The following is a 21,519-nucleotide window of genomic DNA, read 5'->3' on the forward strand; positions in this document are numbered from 1 at the left end:
TTTCCAAAAAGCCATGGGTTTATTTTTCACAGAGAAATGACTATGGATAATTGTAAAAAAGGATAAAGGCAGTGATAATTGTGTGTGTGTGTGAGAGAGAGAGAGAGAGCTACACAATGTCTGTTGTAAGCATGGGTTGAATTCCCATGCAACTCCATTAAGGATGCATGGCAGCTTATCCTTTCTCTTGTACCTAAATTTTTAAGTTATCCAATTTTTAAAATCTGCTGTGATTTAGCAAATAAGTCTTTATTCATTTCCAATTCATGCAAGAATATGTGAAATTTTATTTAAATATCTTGTGCAAAAAAACAACAACCAAATAATCATTTATTGCTTTCTATGTCTGTACTAGTTCTTCTCCTCACAAGGCAACAAAGGAATTACTTAGAGAAGTAGTGTGTCAAGTGGCACACTGGGATACTTATTTGTGAATTAATCTGCTGGCAAGTAAGCAGTCTGGTCTGCCACTTGACAGCAAATATGAGCCACCTTTGCCAGCAGGTCAACTTGTAAGGAAGGGTTTTAGCTTCTATATCAAGCTGTAGATTGCTATGCTTACTCACAAGCAAATATGGTGCCACACCACACATTTGTGCAACTGAGCAGTGGCATATAGGAAGAGGGGAACTGACGCCCTTATGAAGGGTGAAGGAGGAGGCAGTGTCAGAGGCATGGAAGTTGCTATTTCAGCTGTACAAGGTGAAAAAAGGGCTGAGCTATGAAATCAGCAGCATGAAAAGGTGCTGCTACACATTCATCTACCATGCTAAAGTAACATCCCCAGTGCTTCTGCCATAGTGTCATAACACCTTTTGGTAAGGGTACCATATTCCCTCTTCTGTGCAACAAGACTCAGTGGTAAATTTCCACACAAGCTGCTGGCAGTGACTGTGAAGGATTCCTTAGTGAATAGAGTACACAGATACTTTTGTGGTAAGTCTACAGATTCACATATTGTACCAGATGTTCCCTGGAACCTTCCAGCTGTGTACCCTGCTCAGAAGACAGTGGTCGTTTTCGCACTCACCTCCAGCCGGCGCGACCCCCCCTCTTCACCGCGCAGGATCTGCACGGATTTCGCACTAAATGCCGCGGAGCAGCCTTTTGCGCCGGAAACTCCCGGCGCAAAAGCCGCTCAAACGTAAATCGCCAAAAAGCAGTTTGGCGTTTGCGCGGCTTTTGCGATGGGAGTTTCCGGCGCAAAAGGCTGCTCCGCGGCATTTAGTGCGAAATCCGCGCAGATCCTGCGTGGTGAAGAGGGGGTCGCGCCGGCTGGAGGTGAGTGCGAAAACGACCAGTCTGTATTTTCAGGTATTTAATTTGCTTTCCTTTCTATGTAGCCATATTTCATCTTTTTACTATTTACACAAGGTTGGACATCTGCTTTTTCTTTGGTCATCTTTTGAAGGACTCTGTATTTGTGCCTTCTCCTAATAGTCATTTGCTTTCATTTGCTTCTGGTATTCAAAACTTTCTATATTACTTTTCATAAAGAAATTTCTATTTTATTTCTGATATGCAAAGTAGTTTTATCAGAACATCTCAAAAGCACTAATCATTTCTAAATATCCTTTAGAATGGCTTGTTAGGGATGTAGTGAAATTGTCCCATTTCTGTGCAGCAGTCAAAACTTCTGTCGTTTCATACCATATGTAAACAGAGATACAAGACTCTACCATCTCTGCTGCTTTATTTATTATTTTATTTTATTTATATCCCGGCCTACTCCACCGAAGTGGGCTCAGTAGATACAGTAGGTACCCTGTCAGTAGGTACCCTGTCGCATACATCGAAAGATTTGTCTGAAAACTCTGTTGCACTAAATTGCATGCTCAAAGGCATGCATTCACTCTATAATATGGGGCAAGGCCTGTGGAATACAACTATGTCTGTTTCCAGCAAAGCTGTGTAATAAAGTTATAGTCTGCAAAAAGATTTGTCTTGGATCAGTAATATATATCCATTAAAACTGAAATGTATGTAGCATCCTTCATGGTTAAAAAATGTAGGTGGAATTGGGTTGCAGACAGACTGCAAGTCTGTGTTCAGAACGTGGATTGTGAAAAGATCATGAATAAGAAAAGTACAAGGAGTGAATCGCAGTTTGATGTAAGAAAAAGAGTCAAGAGCTCAGTAGTAGTGGAGAATATATATTTCGGAAAGGGACCAAAGGTAACAAATCAGAGTCAAAACTAGGCAGTACCTCTTTTACTAACATTCTGAACCACAAAAACATTTAGATAGGCTTCCCATGGAAACAAAGATAATACAGGCATTACAGGATAAGTTAAAATACAACTCTATATAGCTATTTCCTACTGAGACATTTACAAAATAATTCTGTAGTAGCCATTGAGGGCTGTCCGCCTTTTAAACAAAGCTTTTGCGCCTTTAATAGCTGGATAATAGAAATTTTAGTGAAGAAACCTTTCTGCATAAAAGGTAAAGGTGAGGTGAAGGAAAAATTAACACTTGTTAAATTTCTTTCTATGGTATGCCTACAGTGGTCTCCTGATCAAGCACTACTACTCAGGAAGAATGACTATAATTGTGTTAAGCAAACCCAGCATTCTCTTAAGTTATTTGTGACTTTGTTATTTCAAAAATTCAGACTTAGGCAAAGAACCACACATGTCTTTACTAATCTGTAATTATCTTATAAATGGCTTGTGGTGTTGCATGTAACAGTAGCAAATCCCAGAATTGTTGCTACATTACATGGTGAAATGAGTAAATAGGTAACAGCACAAAACTTTTAACTTGATCTCATGAGAATTGTACTACAATAGTAGAGGTTTTCAGAAAATAGGGGGTTCAAAAAGGCATGGCTTGAGTGGCATTAAAGAAGATTTCTGTCAGTGGCCAGGTACCTCTGTAATCTGTCTGAGCAGTTACACTGCCTTGGTAAGAATCTACAAAATTTATGTAAGACACAAGATTGTACTGTCAAATGGGTGAGCAGATCCAGCTGCCTTGCTTATATGTGAAATGTATTCTTCTCAGGGAAAGTGTGATGTTTGAAACACATTGGAATTATGTGACTGCACAGCTGGGAATGTTGCTAGTTTTTCTTGTATGTTACTTGTTTTTCTTGTTTTTTTCACAACAAATCCATTTTGTTGATTCCGTTTGCAGTAGAAAATTACCTCTAGCTGTGGTAGATGGGAAACCTGCATCTGAAGCATGTCAGTTTAAACAAGCTATTCTTAGCATTTGCTTCAAGAAATGCCATGTTCCTGGATATGAGTTATAACAATATCAGGGAAAAATTTTGTCTGAGATTTTGACTGTTAAATATTTTTCAAAGGAGTGGGAAATTTAATGCAAAATTACAGGTGAATAAACTCTTAACTATTTGGTAGAAATTTTGATTTTTAAAAAATATACTAAAACACTAAAAATTGAATGGGCACACTGAGATAAACACTCAACAGGGAAGGTGGTTCCTGTTTATGAGATAGAAGCAATCACATGTTATGGTGCTGGATGACCAAAGAAAGCTAAATATCTCCTACATTGGGTGCTCCTTTTCATCCTAGGTGATGAAATTTATTCCACCACGCCTAGGCATCTCAGATCATTCAGTTGCTAACTTATTTGAAGGGCATTCACATATGTACAAGCATGCAGTAACCCTTATGCCATTACAGTCAGATGTTCCCACACAAAAATTTAATGAGTGTTTTCAATCATAAGGTTTTTCAAATCTTACAGGGAAAAAAAGTGGTCAATCCATAAGGTGGAATCAAAGGGCTCTCTTTTGATATAATGTGTAAAAGAGGTATAAGGCACTGAGCAGAAGCAGTTCTTTTACTAGTAATGAAGTATGGAATGGCAAAGCAGATGTGTTTGGACTGCCAGAGGAATCACAGACTGATTCTCATTCAGCTTAGGTTCGGGGAACCGAGACAAGAAGAGACAAAGCAGATATTACAGATTTAGTGCCAAAACTATTGCATTCAATGGAAGATTTAGGAACTCAGCATTTCACAGGATTGGCACCAGATACATTTGTTTTCTGTACACTACATTTGATTTCTTTTCCTCAGTCTGAACAGAAGGAACAAACAGAAGTTAACTGCTGAGGAGAAAACTAGCTATGTCATTCATGTTGCATTTCACTTCTTTGTTTTTGGTTGGCTGCAAGTTCTGATTAATTCAGTAATTTGGATTATCTTGAGGTAGAGCACAGGAGGGCAGGCAGCACTGAACATCCTTTGTAATGGATGAGGGAGTGTCTAGTTTTTAAAAAGGGCAACAGGAGACTGTTTTAACTTAGGACTTGGCAGACAGATTTACATTCTAAAAACATTTTCTCAGTCTATCCTTTCCAGGGGGAGCAACACTTTGGAGACTCACTAGACAAGATAGAGACTTGGGACAAGAAAAAGACCATGCCCCAGACCCTCAGTAGATCAAATAGAGGGTCATTCAACATGCATTTCTTTCATCCCCAGCACTCATTACCAAAATTCAAGCAATACTTCAAGAGGCCTACATGGGGCTCTACCAGGCAAACCTTTAGGAAAAGGACTTACTGGCAACAAATTCGACAAACAAGCATCCAGCAGAAGTGACAGGCCTAATCGGTGCAAGAAGTCCCCAAAAGCATGACTCACAATCCGTTCGTGAGGGAGGGAGACTTTTCCAATTTCAGGAAGCCTGGATCAGTTCTCAGGAGGACTCCTGGGCCCAGGAGGTGGTCCTTCGAGGCTACTCACTAGAATTTACCAGAATTCCACCTGAAAAGTTTGTGCTGTCTCTCCTACATAGAAACCCAGTGAAGAGGAGCAAGGTAAAGCAGTATCTTCTGGACATCCAAGTAGTGATACAGGGATTGAAGAGCCATACTGGACTTGAAGTTCTTGAACAAATACATTAAACTTCAACATTCCACATGGAAACACTAAGAACAGTCTCAATCAGGAGACTGCTTAACATCTATAGATCTCACAGAGGCCTATCTCCATGTCCACGTACTGGCTACCTCTGAAAGTTCCTCAGATTCTGTGTGGGATATCTCCATCTCTTGGGAAAGTGTTTTTTCCCCCAGTCATGTTTATGCCCATATATTTGACTAAACTGGGAACAAGATCACAGCCTGTGGTTATTTTCATATTATCTTCTTGTTTGATAAAAAGCTTTGCAATTATTTTAGTTTTTTTCCTATTAATTTGAAATCTTGAAAAAGAACCAAACTTTTCTATATGTTCCATAACAAATTGTGTATTATCTTCTGGATTTAAAATGGCACTACATCATCTGCATAATTCTTTAAATTAAATTCTCAATCCCATGATGTTTTAATCTTATCTGATTCTAGAAGTAAAAGTTTCCATTGCGAGAATTAGTAGTAATGGTGACAATGGGCATCCTTGTCCCCTGTCTGAAATCCATTAGTTAACATATTAATTAGGATTTTTGCATTTTGTTTCGTGTAAATAACTGGAATCCAACTCAGGAGTCTGGGTCTGCATTTTATATACTGTAATACTTTTAGCAGAAAAATCTAAGACAGGTTATCAAAGGCTTTTTCAACATCCAGAAACATAAAAGCTGCTTTTTCTTCTTTGCTTTGCATGAGTTCCATTGCATCACATCAATTATAAAATGAAGATTATCTTTCAAAAATCTCTTTGTGACAAAACCTGTTTGGTCTTGATTAATTAAGTCGCTCTGCCATTATTGAAGTAAAAAGTTTATAAGTAGAGGATAAAGGGGATTGGTCTTCCATAGAGGGGACTCCTGGAATTCTAAGCCTTCTGTGATTTTGGACAAAAGATATTGGTAATCCTCACTCTTTAAAAATCTTATATTTGTTCTGAGATCCCCTTTATCTTTATCAGAAAGAAATTCACCCTCTTCCCTTTCATTTGGAGTATTATCAGAAGATGTTTCTTTCTCCAATTAGAGTGCACTGTCTCCCTTTCTTTTAAAAAACTAACACCTCCTTTTTGAGCCACTTTGGGAGCTATTTCTGTTTGGCAGTGTTCATTCTATGTATCTCTGAGGGAAGGGGAGGAGAAGGAAGAAGAACAAGCTGTATTTATTAGTTTAAGCCTTGTTTGTTGACAGAAGTTAAAAATCTCTTCTCTCATCTTTCGCCTGATGAGAGCAAAGAAGTCTGGGGAAACAGAGAAGATCCCAGGTTTGTTTACATTACTAGGCTGTTGATACGGAGCAATGATGTCTTGGATGGACTCACAATCCATAGCTGAAGTCTTTGGCTTCTTATCTCTCTGAATGGTGTTGTCAGCCTCTGCTCCCTCCAGGAAGTCAGCGGTGGTGGAAGAGTCTTGCTGTGGCTTTCATTTGAGCACACAGAGTGCCAGCAGATATTGAAGCACTGACTAAAGCCTCAGCTTCAGGAGCCTGCTGTTGCAAGCAGTGTTCTTTTGTGTACTTTTTAACCTCGTCACCCTAAGGTGACCTCGTTGGGGATCCCAAGGCAAGCCTGCTAAGGGTCTTGCCAGCTCATCTGGTGCTTTTTTGATTGCCAGCAATGAGGGGTTCCTCCAACTCCTTGGCTGATAGAAAGCCATCACTATCTATTTGATGTGCTGACACCTTATAAGTGATCAAAGGAGTTTGCTCTTCAGGTTGGTAGGTCAGCAAAATGGCTGCCACTAAGAGAATGGCTCTTAGGGTGCTGTTCTAATACTCCCTGGGAGATTTAAAGGTTAGAAGCAGAGCTGAGATTAGATGGAATATATATAAAGAAGAATGTAGAAGTTAGGTATAAGGAAGGAAGGTAGAGATATGAATGAAGCTGTAGAATTTGGATATTAGATGCAGGCAAAGCCTAATCTAAGCTGCTTTCTCTTTGAGTCAAGGAAAGGACTGAAAGGAAGGGTGACTTCCACATCAAAGGCAGAAAGTAAGAAGAACTTGTTCTTGCCTCCCTGATAGATGATGGTGGGAAATACCCACCAAAAGGTCCTCAGAGAGAGAACATGAATATTTCAGTCTTTCCTTATTGATTTATAATTAGCTCTCTGTCTAGGTTTTCAGTTGCGGCACAATACCTGCCTAATATTATTAATTCTCTGAAAAATCCTATGAGGAAAATATTTCCATTTCACAGAGGGAGGGTCAGTTAATGTATAACATTTGGATTCTGAGATAAGAGTCTTGAAACAAGCCACAGATCCATAATATCAGGTTCTTTTTCATAAGGCCAGGGAAATCCCATATTTGAGCAATTATGTGACCTCATGGTTCACTGTGGGGAGTGGGAGACTGAGCATTTGCACACTCTCTCTCGGCTTGGCTTCGCGAACGAAGATTTAAGAAGGGTGCAATAGTCCACGTTTGCTGCAGGCTCGCTGGTGGCTGACAAGACCAATGTGGGACAGGCAGGTCCGGCCACAGCGGCTGCAGGGAAAAGTCTGATTTAGGGTTGGTCCTGTAGCAGTGCGATTCTTCCTCAATCTCCTTTTGTCCTCAAGACCAGCTATGCGCGTGTTCTCAAAGGAAGAGACAGCCTGGTGGATGGTGTGCCTCCATGCTTTGCGATCTGAGGCTAGGTCAGACCACTGGTGATGGTTGATGTGACAGGTGCTAAGGGATTTCTTCAAGGAGTCCTTGTACCTCTTCTTTGGTGCCCCTCTATTTCGATGGCCGGTGGAGAGTTCGCCATACAGGGCAATCTTGGGAAGGCGGTGGTTTTCCATCCTAGAAATATGCCCTGCCCAGCGCAGCTACGTCTTCAACAGCAGTGCCTCGATGCTGGTAACCTCTGCCCGCTTGAGGACTTCAGTGTTGGTCACAAAGTCACTCCAGTGGATGTTGAGGATGGTGCGAAGGCAGCGCTGATGAAAGCGCTCAAGGAGTCGCAGGTGATGACGGTATAAAACCCACGATTCGGAGCCATAGATGAGGGTTGTCATCACAACCGCTTTGTAAACATTGATCTTTGTGCCTTTTTTCAGATGCTTATTGCTCCACACTCTTTTGTGCAGTCGGCCAAATGCACGGTTTGCCTTTGCCAGCCTGTTGTCAATCTCCTTGTCGATCTTGGCATCTGAGGAGATGATGCACCCCAGGTAGCTGAACTGCTGGACTGTCTTCAGAACTGATTCACCCACAGTGATGCAGGGAGGGTGATAATCTTCCTGGGGTGCAGGCTGGTGGAGAACTTCTGTCTTCTTCAGACTAACTTCTAGGCCGAATAGCTTGGCAGCCTCTGCAAAGCAGGACGTCATATGCTGCAGAGCTGATACCGAGTGGGAGACGAGTGCAGCATCATCAGCAAACAGTAGCTCTCGGATGAGTTTTTCCATTGTCTTGGAGTGTGCCTTTAGTCGCCTCAGGTTGAACAGGCTGCCATCGGTGCGATAGCGGATGTAGACACCATCGTCCTCATCTAGATCTACTGCGGCTCTTTGAAGCATCATGCTAAAGAAGATCGTAAAGAGAGTTGGCGCGAGAACGCAGCCTTGCTTTACACCTGTGCCTATTGGGAAGGGCTCCGAGAGGTCGTTGCAGTGTCTGACTTGGCCTCGCTGGTCTTCGTGTAGCTGGATGATCATGCTGAGGAACCTTGGGGGACATCCTAAACGTTCCAAGATTTGCCACAGGCCTTTCCTGCTAACGGTATCGAAAGCTTTGGTAAGGTCGACAAAAGTCACATACAGACCCTTGTTCTGTTCCCTGCATTTCTCTTGGAGCTGCCTGAGAACAAATACCATGTCGGTGGTGCTCCTGTTAGCTCTGAAGCCGCACTGGCTCTCTGGGAGGAGTTCTTCTGCAATGGTGGGCACCAGTCTGTTCAGGAGTATTCTGGCGAGGATTTTGCCTGCGATGGAGAGCAGGGTTATCCCCCGGTAGTTGGAGCAGTCTGACTTTTCCCCTTTGTTCTTGTATAGGGTGATGATGATTGCATCGCGAAAGTCCTGTGGTAATTTGCCTTGTTCCCAGCAGGTGACAAGTACTTTGTGAAGTGAGCTATGTAGTACTGTGCCCCCATGCTTCCAGATCTCTGGTGGAATTCCATCAACTCCTGCTGCCTTGCCACTTTTCAGTTGCTTGATGGCTTTAACAGTCTCTTCTAGGGTGGGGATCTCATCCAACTCTGTTTTCACCGGTTGAAGTGGGGTGAGGTGGATTGCTGAATCTTGAACTACGCGGTTGGCACTGAAGAGAACTTTTCAGATTTGCACACAAGACCCACTATTATCCCCAAAAACATTTTTCTTAAAGCAGAATAATAAAGTGCAAAAAATACATCCAAAGATAGTTTTAAAACTTCCTACACCTAACAAGTACCATCCATCTACCTTTTCTGTCTTCTGTACTGAGTATTGTGGCTGGGACTACATTACACATAGTTCCATGATTACTTTCCTAAATATTTTTAAACAAAGTGCCATTTTAAATGCAATGTAAGAAAGCAGACTGGTGTTGGGGAGAGATGATAGACGCTTTAATATCTTCCTATTTTCCATGCCAAAAATATTCTACCCAAGCTTATTTTACCCCCGTTAAGGAAAACTTATTGATGCATATATTTTCCTCTAGTGTGGACAGAAGCAACCTGTTATGGCAAGTTTCAGCAGGAATATGACGTGAGGAGAATAGCTTCACTCCCCCTTTATAGCAGCCCCATATCTGCATAGGTGGGAGGAAAAGAATATTGGAGAAAATAATCACAGGATTACATATAAAGTTTGATTCTGCCTAATTGACAGATTGTGGTATTTTCTTCTGTAAAACATTTGTCCTACTGTATGATGATAGTAAGCATTGTATGCTGCTGCAAACATATTCTGTAGTCTTTGCTCAAGCAGTCCATCTTTATTGTTCTTCCATCTAAAGTTCTCCCTGCAGCCCAAAAATGTGTGAACTACTGACCAGAAGCCTACTGTGCTTAGTTATTAATTCATTCCAAATGAAAAATAGTTTGCATTCAGAAAGAACATCTCACAAACAGCTGTTCTGCTGAAATTTATTGGCATATACAAATTTCTGAATAATTATAAGAAGCAAACTGGGGGCAAGGGGTAGAAATTATTTTAAAATTACAGGCAAGATTAAGAAGAAAATATGTCCCTGATAATTTAGCCCCTGTAAATAATGCCATCTACTCTGATGCCCTTTTTCTTTTTGGAGCAGAATTGAATGCAAGAGGAATGAATATTTGCATGTTTAATTTTTATTATTATTATTTTCAAGTTACTTATTCCCTTTGAGGAGAGCATAGTGTGCCTCTCCTTTCTGAAATATACTGTATATGTCCGTTGGTTTAAATATTTTATTTTTTTCCAAAACTTTGGATATATATCCAGATAATAAGCTACTCTGGTACCTTTCCAGAAGTTGTCCAGTGTCCATGTATTTTCCCCTCTATTTTTATTCACTGATTCTAATGATATGTTGCTGAAGAGCTAAAATGTGTGAGCTGAACTTGCTGCAGTAATTACATATATTGTGAGGAAGAGGCATGGCAGGTGCTCACTGTATGTTTCTTCACACTATAACAGAAATGTGGACCCTGTATGTGTTTAGGATGAATTAGGTTATGTTTCTGGAGATGCAGGATGTGTTACATTTCTGAAAGGAGCAAATTAGATTGATGGCACAAATTTACCCACTAAAGTACCTAACCCGTAAAAAGGATACTGTACTGTCACAGTAGTGTGGTGGCACTACTTGGTGCTTCACAGACGTGGAAAATTATATATTATTATGTTACACCAGAAGATAGTGGAGCAGAGACAGGACCTGGGTCAGCTCACCTACCAGCCATCCTTTAAAAAAAAAAACACCAAGTTTGCATTGATACTAGGGAACAGAAAGTGTTTAGACCAGAGATCCTCTGCATGGCACCCACAGGCACCTTTCCTGGTACCCACCAAGTGTTTTTAGAAAGTGGGTGGGGCCAAGCAGGTGGCTATTGGAGATTTGATTGACTGTGCAGAATTTTTAATACATTGCTTTGGCAGCAGCTGCAGCTACAGTACTGGGATCTTCACTGTGTGACTGAAAGTGAGCTGCAGCAGCTATTTATTGGCTGGCTTCACCTCCAGTGACAGCCATTTTATAGTGGTGCCCACCATATTACTGATGCAATGAGATGGGCATTTTGGCCCACCATAGCCATCCCCCCATCTCTGGATTTAATGGGCACAATCACACATGAACATCTGTCCCCCACAGCCCACTTGCACTTACCTCATGCTGTGGGACACCTCTATAATTCATTAAACAGATATCCTGATGGTGGAGGTGGTGAAGCACTTCCATGGTGTGTTTCTGGCTGTGTGATCAGACCAGGTGCACCATGGAAGCACAGAAGCGATGTGATTGCTCCTTTCTGTGCATGTGCAGCCAATCCTGACTTCATGGGACCGCATCTGTGTTGCCTGTGCCATCTTATCACCGTGGCACATATCTAACAGGATCGACTTTTTAAAAGTCGAGAGACCACCACAGCAACCGGCTCATCTGATCTCACCCTATGTCAGAGTTCCAAAGTTGCTCTCATGCCCAAAGAGGCTGGGACCTCTGGTTCAGATGCAAGTTAATCTATGGTAGGAGATTATGAAAAAGTACCTAGGGAAGGGAAGTGGATATGAAAGAGCAGATGACAAATAGCTCTTTTCCTCTGTAAGGAAAGGACTCTTTCCCTTTTGCCATGTGTGTTTGTGGTGGAAGAAATACATTATAATGCCTCATTATTGGTTGTTACTGATGAGCAAAGAATTACATGTGCAATCCAAGCAATTGACCTTCCTACAAACTTTATGTCTGAGGAAACCATCTCTCTTCACTGAGAACAGATTTCTGGTCTGCTGGTTAAAGAGTAGAGATGCTCCTCTTGAATTTCTGAAGGAGTTTTCTCTGCACTTCTATTACACCATTATAATGGAATTGCAGAGTTGGGGGCATGAAAGGTAGGTTACCCAAGAAGCTGTCTGTGTTTGTCCTCTTTTTAATATGTCTTTCCATGTGTAATTTATTTATAGGACACCAATACCTTGGTCCTTGCACATGTTTTTCAGATGTCAATTTTCTCTTTTTATTTATTGGTCCTTTCTCCTTTCATTTAACCCCACTAGTTTGTTTAATAAAGCTGAGAGTTCTGGCACAGAGCTTTATAAACACATGTTATTAGATTTTTAAACCTCTTTTGAAAGTGCCTCTATTCTACTTCCTCCTAGTAAAGTGACCTTTTTAAATGGAGGGAAGTGGGTTTAGATGACAGTCATGATAAATGCGGTCATGTTCACTCAATAAAATAAGGCCCAGTGCATTTGAGGATAAATCAGTGAAATGTACAGCCCCACCTGTCTGTCTCCATCATTCATTTCCACTGTCACTTTCACAGTGGCTGATGGATCACAGTTGCTGTAAAATTAGACAGCCTTTAATCTCATTTCATCCTGATTAGCTTCTCTTTACCCTTTCCCTCTAACTCACTGACTGACACGCTAAAAACTCACACTGAGCTATGTTTGAGCATGGCGTACAAACTTATTTTCAAATACCTTTTTTGAGGGGAAGAGAGGTACTTATCTGCAATGAAATGAAATGTAAAGATGAGGAAGACTAAAGCTTGTGTTAAAACAAATTGGCAAAATAGAGGACAGCATGCAATTAATGAGTGTTGTTCTGCATCACTAGACAGAACATTGGCCCATATTTTGTATTATTTACACCTTTGAAGTTTTAGTGAATACTTTGATGCAGCAAGGATGAAATATGGGAGGCTCATTGGACTAAAAACTTTTTGTTCTTCAGAAATGTATCAAAATCCAAACAGCTCTTCTAGGTGTTCCCAAAGGCTTCACCAAGAGTTATTTGATCTCTGCCTCATGCCATAAGTGCCACATTCAGAACACTGCAGAGTCCCTGCTTTGGGTAGAGTTGCCAACCTCTAGATGGGATCTGGAGATCTCCCAGAATTGCAACTGAACTCCAGACAAGAGATCTTTCCCCCTGGAGAAAATGATTGCTTTGGATGATGGATCTTGTGGCATTCGGCTGAGGCCTCTCCCTTCCCCAAACCCTGCCCTTCTCTGACTACACCACAAAATCTCCAGAAATTTCTCAACCCGGAACTAGCAACCCTAAGTTAGGGTCCTCTCTCATTCTGAGATTAGATGGAGGGCCTTCCTGGTCATGGCATCAAAACTGTGAAACTTCAGGTACGTTCATCTGTCCCTTTCTGTTGCCATCTTCTGCCAGTGGGTGCAGAGTTTGTTTTGTCTGGCTTTCACTCAATGATCCTTCCTCCTTGACCAGTGTTTATTTGTTGTTCTTATGTCTTTGTATTTTAACTTGGGGTTTTAATTGTTCTAATTATCCGTGTTTGGGGGAGGTTAGGTTTAATGATTTGAAAAAGGGATTTTTTATGTTTCAATTTGTTACGTACTTTGGTGGCCCTTGTGATGCCAAAAAGGTGGGATATAAATTTTGGGAAATAAGCTGCTTTTGAAGCTTCTCTGGTTTCGAAGGTAGTTTGCCATATAGACTGCGCTGTTGCTGTCTGAGAAAATAAAATCCAAATGCCCCAGTGGGAACACATATCTAGTCAGGCAGTTCTCAGAATTGTGACCATGATCTTAGGAAGCTGTATTTTGAAACTGGATAATCTTTTCTTATCCCAATGACACTTTTAGAACTTTAATCTGTTCATTTCCTTGTCATTTTCACTTGTGGCTATATTTCAACATTATGATATATAGAATACTGAGAATTTTAGTCTTTTTAGTTCTCACTCTGATATTGTCCCATTTCTATTTATCTAAAGTTTCCACTGATATCCATGGTTGTCACTGGCATTAAACACTGTTGCAACATAGCTCTGAAAGCAGTGTGTTTCCTGTATTGTTTAGAAACATAAATGCTCATGTTCACGATGCTTCAGTCTAGAGTTGCCAAGTCCCGACAGTGGCCTCTAGCGGGGGACTTCTTTCATGTGCATATAGCATGCATGGTGCAATGACGTCACTCATAAGTGACATCATCACGGCATCGCACACCAGCCACTCTAGCAGCTTCTGGGAAATGTCTATGGTTTTCCCAGATGCTCTAGCAATTTGGGAGGAAAACTCTATGAGTTTTCCTCCCAAACTCAGAAGCTCCTAGAGCGGCCGGCGTGCAACGTCGCCAGCATGATGATGTCACTTACAAGTGACATCATCATACCAGCATTGTCGGGAGGGGATTCCTGCTTCAATCTTTACCATGAGTTCACCAGATGAACAAAGCATGATCAGTGGTAACAATTCTAGTGAGCTTATCCTCAAGGTCTGGAATGACAGCCCCTGGGGTAGAATGATGGTCCCTGGGACTGAAAGGAGTGCCTTAGGACAGGAATGACAGCTTACAGAGTAGAATGATGGTCCCTAGGAGTAGAACAAATAATAGAAGATCTGCAAGAACTTGAGAGCCAGCGTGGTGTAGGGGTAGAAGGTAGGATTAGCATCTGAGAGTCTCAGGTTTCAGTTGGCTGGTGAAGCTTTCTGAGTAACTTTGGTCCAATCAAATAGCATAACCTGCCTCACAGGTTTTGTGAAGATAAAAGGGAGAATGCTGTGAACTACTTCAGGTTCCCATTGAGGAGAAAAGTGGGGGAGCAATGAACTTCCAGGGCTGCTTTGGCTTCCCATTGCATTCCTAAGCAGGTTTATTCAGGTCACTGCAACTTCACGAAGTAGTAATTATGCAGTCACCCAGCAAATTCTGGTGAACCACATGCCAGTTAGTTGATCTGACCATCAAGAAATCAGTGGCATATTTGCATCTGGCAGTTAGAAGGTTATCCAATCCCACAGAAGTTTGGGCAACTGTTGTGTCTTGCATTTCAGACCCGAAATTACAACACAGCGGACGCTACAGAGGTGACCAGTGGAAGTCCACTGCTCCCCGGATGTAGCTCCACAAATACGCTCCGCCAGTCAAGATCTGTGGCAGGAAGTTTAACTGGCCAGGGTTGGACCTGGCCAGACTGAGGGTTGTTCCGGGGTATGTATATAATTGGGACCCAGCCCGCGTTGCCTTGCCTTGTGATGTACTCGCTAATAAAGCATGTTGCCTTCAGTACATCTTGTCACTCAGTACATTACAGTGGCGATGAGGATGGGATTCTAGCCTTGTAACTCCCCAAGCGGGACTTCGCTGACCTGGCCGGAGACGAGCAAGGCACGCATTCGAGGGAGATGGAAGCGCCCGCCGCCATGGCTAACCCAAGTGGGACGACGGGCCACCTTGCAGAGTTCGACCCTACCAACCCCGATAGATGGGAGACCTTCACGGAACGGGTAGACTGCTACCTACGAGGAACATGATTACAGACGACAGCCGTAAGAGAGATGTGCTCCTGAGTGTCTGCAGGGAGGCCACATTTGAGATTGCAAAGGGTCTCTTGGCCCCCGCAAAGATCACGGAGAAAACGTACGAGGAGATAGTCAGACTCCTGACAGGGCACTTCTTACCCCAGCCTTCCATCATCGCCCACCGATTCCTCTTCCACAAGAGGGATCAAGGGGCGGGAGAGACAGCCGCCGTCTACCTGGCCACCCTCTGCCAAATCACGGGGAACTGCAGCTTCGACAAGCTGAAGGAAGCCCTGAGGGATCGCTTTGTCTGGGGCCTCCAAGATGAAAGACTGCAGCAAAAGCTCACCTTCAATGAAGCCACCGTGTTTGAGAGAGCAACCAAAGCTTACAACAACCCGCAAGCGGAAGCTGTCCACCAGGAGGAGATGGCACCGGGCAACCCAGAGGAGGAGGAGGCAAACCAGCTACATCGCCATCCAGGAATGGGGCCGAGAGCGCCCACTCGACCACGAGCGACAGAGAGACCAGCCAACACCAAGTGCGCCAGCTGTGGGGATCCACACGAGCGCCGGGACTGCCCCATCGCAACGTGGACTGCAGGAACTGCGGAAGAGTGGGCCACATAGCGCGGGCTTGCCAGGCCAAGGCCACCCGCAGACACCAGTCTACCAACCATGACTCGACCGATGCCTACTTGACCGCATCGACTAGCCTGCAGGTAATGAACTTGCCCCTCACCACCCCAGATAAGGTCAGGGTGTCGGTCCTAATCGAGGGCACTCCATGGGACTGGGGCTGGACTCGGGCTCCTCCATCTCCATAATTTTGGAGGAGTCTCTAAGAAAACTTTGTCCCCGTGGCTGGCCCCGGCTGCGATCGGCGGACTTCATACTGCGGACTTCCAAAAAACCCTGTACAGATTTTGGGTTGGGCCACTGTAAGGGTAGAGTTTAAGAACTTTAAGGGCAAGCTGGACATTCTTGTGGTTAAACGCCAGCTCACCACATTACTGGGGCTGGCCTGGTTTCGACCACTGGGTGTTCAAATATTGGGGGTGCAGCAGATGCGAACACAAAATTTCAAGCACGTGTGCCGGGAATTCCTGGAAGTGTTTGATGGGTCCCTGGGTTGCTACAAGGGGCTTCCCATCACCTTACCCCTTGATCCCCACATGAGACCAATAAGGCTGAAGGCCAGGCGAGTTCCGTTCGCTCTTAAACCAAAAATAGAAGCAGAGCTGGACCGCCTCACGGCCCAGGGAATGCTAGAACCGGTATCCTACGCTGCATGGGAAACACCCATAGTCACTCCAGTGAAGCCAAATGGAGATGTGCGCCTATGCGCTGATTACAAGTGCACAATAAATAAGGCACTTCAGGACAACCCATACCCCATTCCTGTGGTCAGCCACGCACTGGCAGCCCTAGCAGGCTCTAAGGTTTTTGGGAAACTGGACTTGGCCCAGACGTACCAGCAACTCCCGGTGGATGCTGAGACAGCAGAAGCCCAGACCATTGTGACTCAGAGGGTAGCTTTTTGGGTGCGGCGGTTGCAATTTGGGGTTAGTGTGGCTCCGGGGATTTTTCAGAGCAAAATGGATTCTCTTCTCAAAGGGATCCCTGGGGTGCAACCGTTTTTTGATGACGTTTTGATCACCGCCTTGGACGCTGAGTTCAGCAGCCGTCTGCGTGAGGTACTCCGTCGTTTCCAGGCGGTGGGACTTAAAGTAAAGCGGAAGAAGTGGAAGTCCACTGGTCCCCGGATGTAGCTCCGCAAATACGCTCCGCCAATCAAGATCTGTGGCGGAAAGTTTAACTGGCCAGGATTGGACCTGGCCAGACTGAGGGTTGTTCCGGGGTATGTATATAATCGGGACCCGGCCCGCGTTGCCTTGCCTTGTGATGTACTCACTAATAAAGCATGTTGCCTTCAACACGTCTCGTCATTCAGTACATTACAACAACCCTAGTTCATATTGAGAAAAGTATGGAAGCAGCTTCAGCATGGTGGGTCCTGAATTGTAGAGACATACATAAATAATGTGATCTCTTGAATGGAATTAAAACTAATAGGAGGAAGGTAAAGATGCAGGTGATATGCTTGGGCACAATATTTACAAGCACACCTCTGCTGTATAGCACCCCTTTTAAACAGAAGCAGCCTGTGTATGAAGAAGAAGAAGATACTTCAGTGTCAAAAGAAAATACTTATTGTCCTGTCCAGTCCTGACTGGGACTTGCCCAGCACCCCCCTTTGCCCCCAGCGCAGCCTGACAACAACAAGACTCAGGAGAAAGAAGCACTTACTGACTGGTTTGGCTGTGAAGCTGTCCTGATAGGCCCAAGAGGCACCCCCCAGAGCCAGTGAGCGATGCCACGGGTTCGGGCAGCCTGCTGCCTCACTGCTATGCCTCTACTGCCACCAGAAGATAGAAGAGCAGCATGGCACCCTGAGAACCCTGCTGGCCCCTGGAAACAGTCAGCAGCTATGGGGCTGACCATGTCAGCAGCCCCAAAATTGTGATAGGCCCACAGGGCCTGCCATAAGGGAAGGGAGGAACACAACAACAACAAAATTTTATTTGTATCCTGCCCTCCCTGCCGAGGCAGGCTCAGGGCGGCTAACAGCAATTCAAACATTAATTATACAGAAATAAATAAAATTACATTTAAACAGTTTAGTTAAAATTCAAATTAAGTTTTAAAAATTAGTTAATAAAAGTGCTAGTGCTATATTTGCTTTTATGATGGCAGTTTTTCTTAACAGTTTCGTTCTTCTTCAGCGAAAGCCAATCGGAAGAGGATGGTCTTGCAGGCCCTGCGGAACTGTTCAAAGTCCCGCAGGGCCCGCATTTCCTCTGGAAGTTGATTCCATAGGCTCGGAGCTATAGAGGAGAAGGCCCGGTTACGGGTGCTTTGCAACTTCACCTCTCTCGGTCCGGGAATAGTCAACAAGTTTTTCCCGGCTGACCTCAGTGCTCTCTGGGTTTCATATGGGGAGAGACGGTCCCTAAGGTAGACAGGTCCTCGACCATATAGGGCTTTAAAGGTAATAACCAGCACTTTGTAACGAACCCGGTATACAACTGGCAGCCAGTGCAGCTCACGCAGCCCAGGCTGTATGTGCTCCCACTTGGGAAGCCCCAACAGCAATCTAGCCGCCGCATTCTGCACCAGCTGCAGCTTCCGGGTTCAGTACAAAGGCAGCCCCATGTAGAGGGCATTCAGGTGAGGGTCAGCCTGGAGATGCCCCATGCCGAGGACCATCTGGGTGTCCTTCATGTTTAAGAGGGAGGAGTTGGGGGAGGGGACTGAGGAGACTAGGATGCATATAAGGGGAGGGAGAAGCCACTTGGGGGGGGGCAATGGAGAAGGGAGAGGTGGCGCTGGAGTCTGGTGCAAGGCAAAGACAGAGGCCAGTCAAAAGCAGCAGCAAGAGGCCTAGGTGCAGTTAACCTGGCCTTCCACCTTGTCTGAGACTCCCCTGCTGCATCCCAGAGGACTACCCCTGGGGCTTCAAGTGTCGACCACCAGAGGGGAGGGGCCGTTAGAGGAGGTGGGGTGTGATACTTGTGTACTTTTTGGTCATAGATTTGCAGTCTCCAATCAGGTAGACTTTCTATTATCCTCTGTATCAAGAGTTTCATCTGAGTAAATATTTGGGAAAGCCCATTATTAATTGTTGGTATGGGCTAATACAGTTTTTTTAAACTGTTATGAATTAAAATGGAATGCTTCTTCAAGCCAAACAGCCATGTAGGGCTGGCTCCCAAGTACTTGTCAAAACCCATGTTTTTTCAGTGCCTGGCAGGCAAAAAGGGCAGGGGGTTCAGTTAAGCTACTGGTGCACAACCATATATGGCTGGCAGGCCACATTTGGCTGGGTGGGTCACAAGGTATACAGGCTTAACACATGACATTACATTTAACTGGCTGAAAAATTCAAAATGTAAGGCTGAGTCCCATCAAAAACATTCCAGGCACATTTGGTGGGGGGGGGGGTGGCATTTTGCTGATTCCCCTGTCACGACTTCCCTCTTAAAGTATTTAATGCTGCCACCAGGAATTTAATTCTAAACACTTCACTTAACGTTCCCCACTGAATTGTGCCCAAGCTGTAAGGCTTCTTCATTGGACTTTGTGGCCCTGAGGATAAGACTCTTATAATTTAATATCATGGGACTCCAGGTTAATATAAAACAAAATAAAACTTTATTTGTATAATAACTGTATTGGTTTCAAGATGTTTATAGCTTAATTCTTCAGTGAATAAAAATAACTCTGACTGAGGTGTAGCTCTTTCACTTCACACACTCCTCACTCTCAAATCCTCCTTTCTCTTCCTAACTCAACTTTCTGACAGCTTCTGTCTCCTATAATATGTCAATATTAGATTTTGGCTATCTAGTCGCTAATACGTCCTCTAAAGTATTCTATTTTTCTTCCCTAGAATCTTAATGCTTTTCAAGCACTAGTATGGGATTCTAATCAGAAGACTGCTTCTCAGACTCTGTAGACTGCTGATTGACCACGACTGATTGTTAACTGCTGTCACTCTGCTGAGAGATAACTGCTGACCTCTCTCTTTCTCTCCCCCCCCCCACACACTTCTTAGCTCCACCCACACTCTCTCAATCACCAACCAATCACTCACTCACTCATTCCCCTGCTTTCACCCCCCCTTTCTCTACTGCAACTTACCAACAATTAAAGGAACACACACATACAAATTCAAATCTTTACATCCCCACTGTCACAGCAACTCTCCCCTCAATGCTGCCAGGGGGGGATTCATTAGGAGAAATGTTTTAGGGGGTATTATGTGCTGCAGTGGAAAGGGGAAGGAGAAGAAGTTGTACACTCATGCACAGAATTCAAATGGGATCCAACCCATAGTCCTTTTCTTCACTAAATTTTAAAAAGCCTAGCAAACATATTAAGAAGAAGTGCATGTACTTATACAAGGATTAAATTGTGTATCGTTCAGTGCTGGAGTTTGTGGAAGCTGAAAACATAAAAAGAGAAGAAAAACTTATTTGTGAGCTTTAATTATTAACCTTATCTTGAATTTTAAATTGACATAGTAGGTGTGATGTTGTAATATAGTAGACAAATCTAACATCCCATTCTATAGCTATTCCAAAGCTACACTATTTAAACCTTTTTTTCTTCCACAAATATTTCATCTATTTGTTGGGCATTTTGTAATTTGAAGAATGCAAATCTAACAGTGTTTAGGCCTGCCTCCTTAATGGCTGTATAAGATCTACTAGCAATAAGTAACATTAATTAATGCATTTTCAGTAGACCTTTTTGCCTAGTTGCTTTTGCTTAGATAGTTGTATGAGCACAGACTATGAAAATGATATTTGACCTTTACTGGAAACTAAAAATGCACCCTACTTATTTATCATTGCTTTGGCAAAAAAAAAAAACAACCAGTAAGGAGCTTAAATGAGACTACTTGATCTTTAAGAAAATGTGTCCTAAACAAGAAAGCTGCACATATTTCTTATTATTATTTGCATATGCTATACGGCTCGAGTGCATTGAGAAAAATAAAAGATAATAAAACAAATGAAATGAGAGATATATCACCCAAAATAATCCAAGTGTGAGATAGGCTTCCTCTTTTTTTGGCACCGGCAAAAGAGCACAGAGTAAGAGCTGGCCCTGAGTCATATTGATTTCCCACTGCACTGGTTTCCTAAGTGCTCTGTTGATCCGTGTCAAGCAATAAGTTCCCTGCCTGTACATGCACATCACCTCCCCATTTGTCCTCACCTAGATTTAAGGTGCCCATATGATGAGCTGAACAAGGACATTATTTTTCCTACTCATGACACCAGACCAGAACTAGCATATGTGATATGATAACTAAAACTGTAAGTGTGTATTTCAACGTATGATTTTTGATAGTGTCACATACTACAGAGCAATACATATTGTGGCATTGAAACGGCATATTTTTTCTGCTGCAGCTCAAACACTGGAATAATGTGGAACAACAACAATGAAAGGTTTCCTATTCTGTCTCTTCCTTTCTCCTCCCCATAACAATACTACCCCACCATACACACAAACAGAGACTAGCAAAAAGGATGTTGCAACCCTGGAGAAACAGTTTTGATGTATCTTAACAAAAAGCTTCCTGATTAGATGGATGGAAAATGTCTGATTGTGCTGCTAATGACATTGTACAGGAAATTAAGCGTATACATTTGGAGAAGGCA

The 21,519-nt window shown here is 43.3% G+C and overlaps 1 protein-coding gene across 1 annotated transcript in view; it reads left to right on the forward strand.

Moving 5' to 3' along the window:
• The window catches only part of KLHL14 (kelch like family member 14), a 123,284-nt gene that overhangs the window by 53,866 nt on the left and 47,899 nt on the right, over window positions 1–21,519 (forward strand). The window lies entirely within an intron of this gene.

The sequence above is a fragment of the Heteronotia binoei genome, chromosome 7 (assembly GCF_032191835.1).
Source record: "Heteronotia binoei isolate CCM8104 ecotype False Entrance Well chromosome 7, APGP_CSIRO_Hbin_v1, whole genome shotgun sequence".
Classification (NCBI taxonomy): domain Eukaryota; kingdom Metazoa; phylum Chordata; class Lepidosauria; order Squamata; family Gekkonidae; genus Heteronotia; species Heteronotia binoei.